The 8,120-nt window shown below is 45.7% G+C and overlaps 1 long non-coding RNA gene across 1 annotated transcript; it reads right to left on the reverse strand.

Moving 5' to 3' along the window:
• Positions 1 to 2,371: 2,371 nt before the first annotated feature.
• LOC121136714 lies at positions 2,372 to 8,022 on the reverse strand. Its single transcript, XR_005873783.1, has 2 exons — positions 7,470 to 8,022; positions 2,372 to 4,483 (listed from the first exon to the last, which is right to left on the reverse strand). It is a non-coding gene; the product is annotated as an uncharacterized LOC121136714 (long non-coding RNA).
• Positions 8,023 to 8,120: the final 98 nt, after the last annotated feature.

Consider the following 8,120-nt stretch of genomic DNA (forward strand, 5'->3'; position numbering starts at 1 on the left):
GTTTGTAACACAGTTAATTATTTTTGGTTTTACTAGTTGGGTTTTGGAGACAAGAGTCTCATGTATCCCAGGTTGGCATCAAATTCACTATGCATCCAAGGCTAGTCTTGAACCCTTGGTCCTCCTGCCTCCATCTCCCAAAATCTAGGATGACAGGTATGAGTTGTATTGCCCAGCCTCCTTTGCAGATATTTAACCTTCTAAAAGTCAAAACCAGAGAACCTGGATTAAATAGTGAACAGAAAATCAAATAGGCCGGCATTGGTGGCGCACACCTTTAATCCCAGCACTCGGGAGGCAGAGGCAGGCAGATCTCTGTGAGTTCGAGGCCAGCCTGGTCTACAAAGTGAGTTCCAGGACAGCCTCCAAAGCTACAGAGAAACCCTGTCTCGAAAAAAAAAAAAAAAAAAAAAAAAAGAAAAGAAAAGAAAAAAGAAAAAAAAAAGAAAATCAAATAGTATCTTCCCCCTGGATACAGGAGGTTAGCAATTTGACACAATGTAGAATCCCTAGGAAAGTAAATCTCTACAAGGGATGGTCTAGATTAGGTTGGCTTTGGCCATGAGGGATTATCTTAATTGGGGTGAGATGGGAAGACCCACCCTGAATGTGGGCAGTGCCACTTCATGGACAGGGCCACGAACTGAATGAGGAAGAGGGAGTGAGCACTGGTGTTCATTCATTCATTCATTCATTCATTCATTCATTCATTGCATATGGGGTCTTTATCATGTTTTCTTTTGAAACAAGAATTTATTATGTTGCACAAACTGGTCTCAAACTCTGGGTACATGCCTTCTGGAAAACTCTGGTCTATAAGCAACCACCCTGCCAGCCAGTCATCATGATTGACAGTGTGTGTGTGTGTGTGTGTGTGTGTGTGTGTGTGTGTGTGTGTGTGTGTGTCCTTGTACATGCTCTACCCAAAAAGCACTGAAGAATGGTTTGGTGATGTCCTCCAGCCCAAGTCATCAGTAGAGACCACTGACTCCTAAAAGACAGCCTAGGAGTTGCTGGAGGCATTGAAGCCAGTCAAACCAGCAGTTCAAAATGCATTTGGGTTGCATTTAGATGCTCCTATCCCTGCATCCCTGCACCCCTGCTCTCCCTTCCATCCCTGCACCCCTGCTCTCCCTCCTGTCCCCACATTTCTGCCTTCTCTCCGGTTCTTTCTCCTCCACATGCTCCCCTTGAATAGTCTGATCTCTTGGATATTTTTTTTTCAATTTAAAAGTATTTTAGATGTTTCTAAGGCTTTTGAAATAAACACACTACGAAGATTAAATTGGGGGTGGTTTTTGTGTGTGACTGGGCTGGAGTGCAGAGATTAGCCCCTTTGCCTTCTGCAGATGCCGCAGAGGCCAGAGGGCTTCAGATCCCTGCAGCTGGAGTTACAGACTGCCCTGAGCCGCCTGTGTGGGTCCTGGGAATGAAACCCGGGCCTCTACAGGGTCACATATTTTCTAAGGCCTGTGCGTCTCTCCAGCCACAAGCTCCCACTGTTATCTCTCTCTGTAGTCCTGGCCCAACTGGAACTTTCTTCCTCCAGTCTCAGGCCTTCACCCGCACTCTGAGGAGTTTCGTTTCTCTTGTGCTAACGGTGGTATCATTAACCCTTTTCCTGAAGACTTTACTCTTTTCTTTCATTTCCTCTTGGTGGTGGCGTTTTCAACTTTTTCCTAAGAACTAGAGAAAACAATCTAGATTGTATCTCTTTAATTTGGTTTAGACCTAAGTGTGAGATTTCCAAGCGGAACATGAACACCAACCCAATAATCTTTTCCCCCTCACACAGCCCAAAGTGTTCTCTGACTGGCTGAGGTACGATCAGCCGGACATTTTCTGCTTGCCGTATTTTAACAATTGTTTGATTTGCTGTAGGGCCTGAACCCAGCACCTTGCACAAGTTCATGCTACAGCACTGAACAACACCCTCAGCGCCTATATCTACACTCACCCTTTCACCCGTCAGTCATTCCTTCTGCGCTCGAGCAGGTCACACAGCCTGGAGCAGACCCAACCTCGTCAGACCAGCACCCTTTACCAAACCATTCTTGCTTCGTTTCATCTGACGAAGCCCAGGCTCACCTCTATCTCAGTGTGTACTGGGGTGTAGCAGAGATGGCCTGGAATTCCTGATCCTCTTACTTCTACCTTCCAAGTGCCAAACTTACAGGTTTGATCCACTACGAGTTAAAATGTTTTGCTGAGCATGGTGTCACACACCTTTGATCCCAGCTCTTGGGAGGTGGAAGCAGAGGCAGGCAGCTCTCTGTGAATTCAAGGTCATCCTGGTCTACAGAGTGAGTTCCAGGATAGCCAGCGCTATGTAGAGAGACCCTGTCTCCAAAAACAATAGCAACAACAACAATAATAAATATAATGTTTTATTTGGTTGTCATTGCTTATTAACAATTCTTTGTGATGACATGTTTACCATATTGAAACAAAATTCACATATGAGAAGCCCTATATATCACTCATGCAGTTCCAAAACAAACCTAGCTGGGTCTGGGCAGGAGAATTTTCTCTAATAGGAGGCCATCCAGGGGTATATTGCAGGACCCTACTTCAAAACAACAACAGCAACAAAATCGATATATCGATGTGTGTTTTACACAGGCATCTCTGACACAATTGCCATTGAATGAGGTCCCCGCACACTCACACTGACTTGTGCTGAGCAGATCCTGACTGAAGGTAAAGCAGAGAGCATATTGCGCACTAATGTGGGAGAACAGAGGTACAGAGCGGCTTTTACAAAACCTTAAGGGAGAAAGATGAACTTAAGATGCAATACAAGTTCTGATAATTGTTGATGATGACCGAAGCTCCAGTTGTATGCTCCAAAGTCACGGGAAAGGTTCGCACTGTGCACCTGGCTTCTTTTAACCCTACTCACACCTTCCCACAGCACATCCTGTCTACGTGGCTGTCCGAGTGTCCTCAGTGTCTTCCCAAACTGCCCCCATAAGCAAGTGACACCGCCAAGAGGTGCTGCTACCCAGAAAGACGGGGCTGAGTGGGGAATGACCACTCGAGACCATGAGCTAAAGGTCAGTGTGGGCAGCATAATGTGACCACAGGCTGGTGAGACTGCTCAGCAGATAAAGGCACCTGCCCCCAAGCCCGAGGTCATGAGTTGGATCCCCAGGATCCACATGGTAGAAAGAGAAAACTCCTGAAAGTTGTCCCCTGAGCTCCACACACATGCTGTGCCCATTCCCCACAAGTAAATAAAATGTGATAAGTAAAAAAAAAAGTGAAATACTGTCTAATGGTGAGAAGGAGAAAGAGGCCAAGGAGAAGGAAGAATGAATGTGGCCACCGAATTAGCTCATAGATGTTCAAATAGCATGTAAATCATTAAAAAAAAACTTCCAAAATGCTTTGCCTGGTGTTACCCTCATTATTGAGGCCCAAGGCCTAAGGACAAGTAAGTAACAGAGGATCAAAGCTAACAGGACCCTCTCTGCCGTATCAAGTATGGTGGATGAGTGGTCATGTGTTCACTGACTTCACTTCTCTTTCCTTTCAGGTTCCCAGCTGGACTCATGTGTTAGCATGTTTCCGGTTTGGTAGGGGCCATGTGACTTAGGCTCACCATGAAGTCATCTACTGGCTTCACTTTCCTCAGAGATTCCTGGAGCCTTGAACTGAATATGGAGACTCACAAGACAGAAAGATCATGGGCCTGTGTAGACCGAATGGAGCACATATTCTCTAGCCTGGCAAATTGCATTTGAATGATACCAAATGACTCACTGGCTTTGTATTGAGTTAAGTCACCAGTATTTAGAGGTTAATTTATCACAAGAGTGAGCGTTTCCAACTAAGTGTTCAGGAATTCCCTCTCTGTGGTTTTAAGTAACACCCCTGATAAAACAGTTACTTTAAATCACTCTCCGAGAGAGCTGTTTCCTTGTTACCTTTTGGTTTCTCTTATGTTGCTGTGAAAGAACACCTTGATCAAAAGCAACCTGAGGGAGAGAAGGGTTTATACCAGTGTAAAGTTCCAGGTTTCGTCTCTCGCTGGGGAGACATGGAGGCCAAAGCTCGAAGCTCCTACTCACATAACACCCACAGTCAACAACAAAAAGAGTAATTTCGCCTTTGCTTGCTTGATCTCTTGCTGGCCGTCTTTACTTTTACATACTTCAAGCCCCAGCCTGGAGAACCATGCTGCTCGCAGTGGCCTGGGTCTTCCTCCATCCAGTCCCCCACAGGCCCACCTGATCTAGGGAATTCCTCACTGAAACCCTTCCAAGGTGGTTGTAGGCTGTGTCCCGTGAACAGGTAGAACTCACCAGCACAGCCGGGCACCCGTGACATGGTGGAGAGACACGGCACACAGGGAAGGGCACGCTGACTGAAGCGAGGGACTTTTCAGTGACACGCTGGCTCAACTGATTGAGACGATTCTATGTGAGCGGTAGAGAGTGAGGAGGACCAAGGAGGCCGACTGCAAGCAGCACAGATGTCCCTTGAAAGAGGTAGAATGTGTCTTCTAAATCACAAATATTTTATTTATTTATTTATTTATTTATTTATTTATTTATTTTTTCGAGACAGGGTTTCTCTGTGGCTTTGGAGGCTGTCCTGGAACTCGCTTGGTAGTCCAGGCTGGCCTTGAACTCACAGAGATCCGCCTGCCTCTGCCTCCCGAGTGCTGGGATTAAAGGCGTGCGCCACCAATGCCCGGCTTATCACAAATATTTTAAACAGACACACAAAGACATACAAATAGCCAATTAGCAATGAGAAAGGCCTTGATGTAACTTTAGTCAGTAAGAATGCAAACCGAAGTACCCAAGAGATTGCCCTTCCAAATACTAGGCTAGATAGAAAACCCAAAACTACAAGTAACAGGCCCTGGCCAGGCTGTGGGGAAATTGGAGCTCTTTCCATCACTGGTGCCCTTGTAGACTGACATCGCCACTATAGGTGACAGATAGACAATTCCCAAAGGACCCAGTTGTTTCACCCCTGTACATATACCCCAAAGGATTAAAAACGGCTTCAAACACATGCTTGTGATGAGTCTAGTGCATGTACCTGTTACCCAGCAATTGGGCACTTCCAGCTGTTTAAATTGTACGTCACAACCCCAGAATTGAATGTAGAGGTTGCACAAAATTTGACTGTGATAAGGGTTTCTGAATGTGCACCAACCAACCAAACAGTAACTCAAAATCAAACGGGTGATGAATCCAGCCCTCATATCCATTGCATCACATGGCACTGCAGCCTTGGTTCTGAATACAAGATGTGAGCTCTTAGCCCTGCATGTAATGCCACGTCACAAAACGTGAGCATCTGAAGTCTGATTTCAGACAATTCCATGTTGTGAACTGTGTGTTTGTACTAGATGTACAAAGTAAGCTCTCTTTCGGAAATACCATGGTTTAATCACAGAAACAAGAACTTTCAGTATTTTTTTTCATGATCATCACTTAAATATTGAGTTAGTATTTTTTAAATTGTATTGCATTAGAATGCTTGTGGGGGTTTTTTGTTTGTTTGGTTGTTTTGGGGTTTTTTTGAGACAGGGTTTCTCTATGTAGCTTTGGAGCCTGTCCTGAAATTTGCTCTGTGACCAAGCTGGCCTCAAACTCAGAGATCTGCCTGCATCTGCCTCCCAGGCACTGGGATTAAAGGTGTGCATGACTACTGCCCAGCTAGAAAATTTAATTATTTTAAATTGATGTTTGAGTTGCTGACTTGGGTTTTATTTACAACAATGACAATAACAACAAGAAAACCCATGCTGGAGAGATGACTCTGTGGTTAAGAGCACTTACTGCTCTTACAGAGGACCCAGACTCAGTTCCCAGAACCTACCTGGCAGCTCACAACCATCTGTACCTCCAGTGCCAGGGGAGCCAACACTCTCTTAACTGCCACAGGTGCCAGGCATGTGCATGATACACATGCAGGCAAAACACTCATACACATAAAATCATACATTCTTTCAAAAAATGTCTTAAATCATAAAAAAGATTTGGGTTTGGGATTAGGCCAGCAATTTCTGAAGTCTTCCCAAACATACTTCTGCCATTTTGTGCTTTATTTATATGAATCTTTCTCTAAACTGACAATTATAAAAGCAAAATGGCATTCAATTCTGATGTCATATGTCCTGCAGTATCAAATACCCAGGCCAGATTTAATCCTTTATGTAAAACTAAGCAAGTGCATCCATCTCTGTGGTATGCAAATTTGCTTCCATCATTAATAAATGGTAACAACGTATGTATAACAAAGAAGTTATTTAAACATCTTTATTGGGACCTGGAGAGACAGTTCAAAGGCTAAAAGTACTCAGTGCTCTTCTAAAGGACCTGAGTTAGACTCCGAACTCCTGCATCAGGTGGCTCATAAAGTCCTATGCCTGCAGCCATATTTGATGCACTTTTTTAGCCTCTGAGGACAAACACATCCTCCCATACAATCACACAAAAATATGTTTTTCAAAAGTAGAATAAAACAAGTTCATTTATGATTAGTTGTCATCAGTAAATGGTTGTTTTATATATCTGTTTCACAGACCTATACCTGGGGACATGGAAAATTTGGGGGGTTAGAAAGGAGTCACAATTGGAGAGTTTATGAAGTTCTGGGGAGCCGGGCAGTGGTGGTTCAGGCCTTTGGTCCCAGTACTAGGGAGGCAGAGGCAGGTAGATCTTTGTGAGTTTGAAGCCAACTTGGTCTACAGACCAAGTTCCAGGACAGGCTCCAAAACTACAGAGAAACTCAGTCTAGAGTACAAAACCCTGGGGAGGAGAAAGCTAGAGGATCAAGAGTTCAAAATCATGCTTAAACCATCTTCTTAAAAACCAGAGAGAACATTTACTAAGGACATATGTCATACAGTTCCATTCTGAAGAAGAAGTAAATTCAAAGAAACAGATGCTGGAACAAGGAGCAACTGGGGAGTGACTGTACCATTTACTTTTCAACCGACATACTGTGTCCCTTCACACGATTCACTTTGTGATAAGTGAGTTTAAGAACTACTACTGTGTGGTTTTCCTAGAACTATCCACCCTGTGTACCTCTGGGTCTTAGCAGGTTCTCCTGGGAACAATGACAATAGGACAATATGGCAGAGACTAGCCGGGCTGTCAGAAAGCTGGGCTCAAGACATGACCATTTCTTCCTCTCCAGAACCTCTCCAGACTCAGTTCTTTGATACCTGTCACCAGGAACCCAAAGGAGTAGGATGAGAGGAATAATGGATTTGGACACTGAAGTGACAGTGCCTCCACCCCACTGCCAGCTTAAGCCACCAGTGATGCCCCATCCCCTCTTCTGGAGCCTGAGCTCTCAGTGTGCATGGCCTGCCTGACGCCCGCTGACACCGGCAGCCTTCTGTGTTGTGTCTTCTCATGGCCCGTCTCCATCCTCCCATTTCCCGGTAGACAGATCATAGAGGGTCCAGTTTCCCTGCTCGGCATCCTCCAACTCACCTCTGCCAACCTCCACCAGCCTCCCCGGCCTCCCCGGTAAGAGTTCTTCTCAGGTTCTTGATGGGGCTTTGATCTCAAAACCAGTAAAGAAACCGGGGTGGGGGCAGCATACAGCTCTCGAAGGCAGAACAGGAGAGAGGAGACACACGGGCACTCACACGCCCCAGTCCTTAGGGCTCTGAAGGTCGAGATTTGACGCTGCCTCACTTTCAGGCAAGTTAGCAGCACTCCAGACCGCCTCTCGCCCTCATTTCTCCGTCAGTTAGCTTCCTTCCCCCAGCACTTGGAGGTTCTCCACAGCTTCTCTCCTGCCCGAGCCACACAGATGTGAAGCCTCAGTCTCTGGCCACCACGTCTTAGCAACCACAACGGACTGGCCTCAAACTAAAAATGGCTACTCCAGCCTGCCCAGAAAGAAATGAAGGAGTGTCTGGATTAGAGCCCAGCTTCACAAAGTTGTGAGACCGTGAGCAAGCGGACCTCTGTTACAGGGTATCGGGGGTTCTGTCTTGAGCCCTCCCCAGGGGCTCTAGGCATTACACAGGTGCAGCTGCTTGATGTGACTGACAGCTGTCACTCCCCGACCAGAAAACAGAGTCCTGGTGGCCTCTTTGAAAAGTCAAAGCCTTTGATGCTGTCGAGAATGAAGAC

The sequence above is a fragment of the Mesocricetus auratus genome, unplaced genomic scaffold (genome assembly GCF_017639785.1).
Source record: "Mesocricetus auratus isolate SY011 unplaced genomic scaffold, BCM_Maur_2.0 Super-Scaffold_100676, whole genome shotgun sequence".
NCBI classification, from domain to species: domain Eukaryota; kingdom Metazoa; phylum Chordata; class Mammalia; order Rodentia; family Cricetidae; genus Mesocricetus; species Mesocricetus auratus.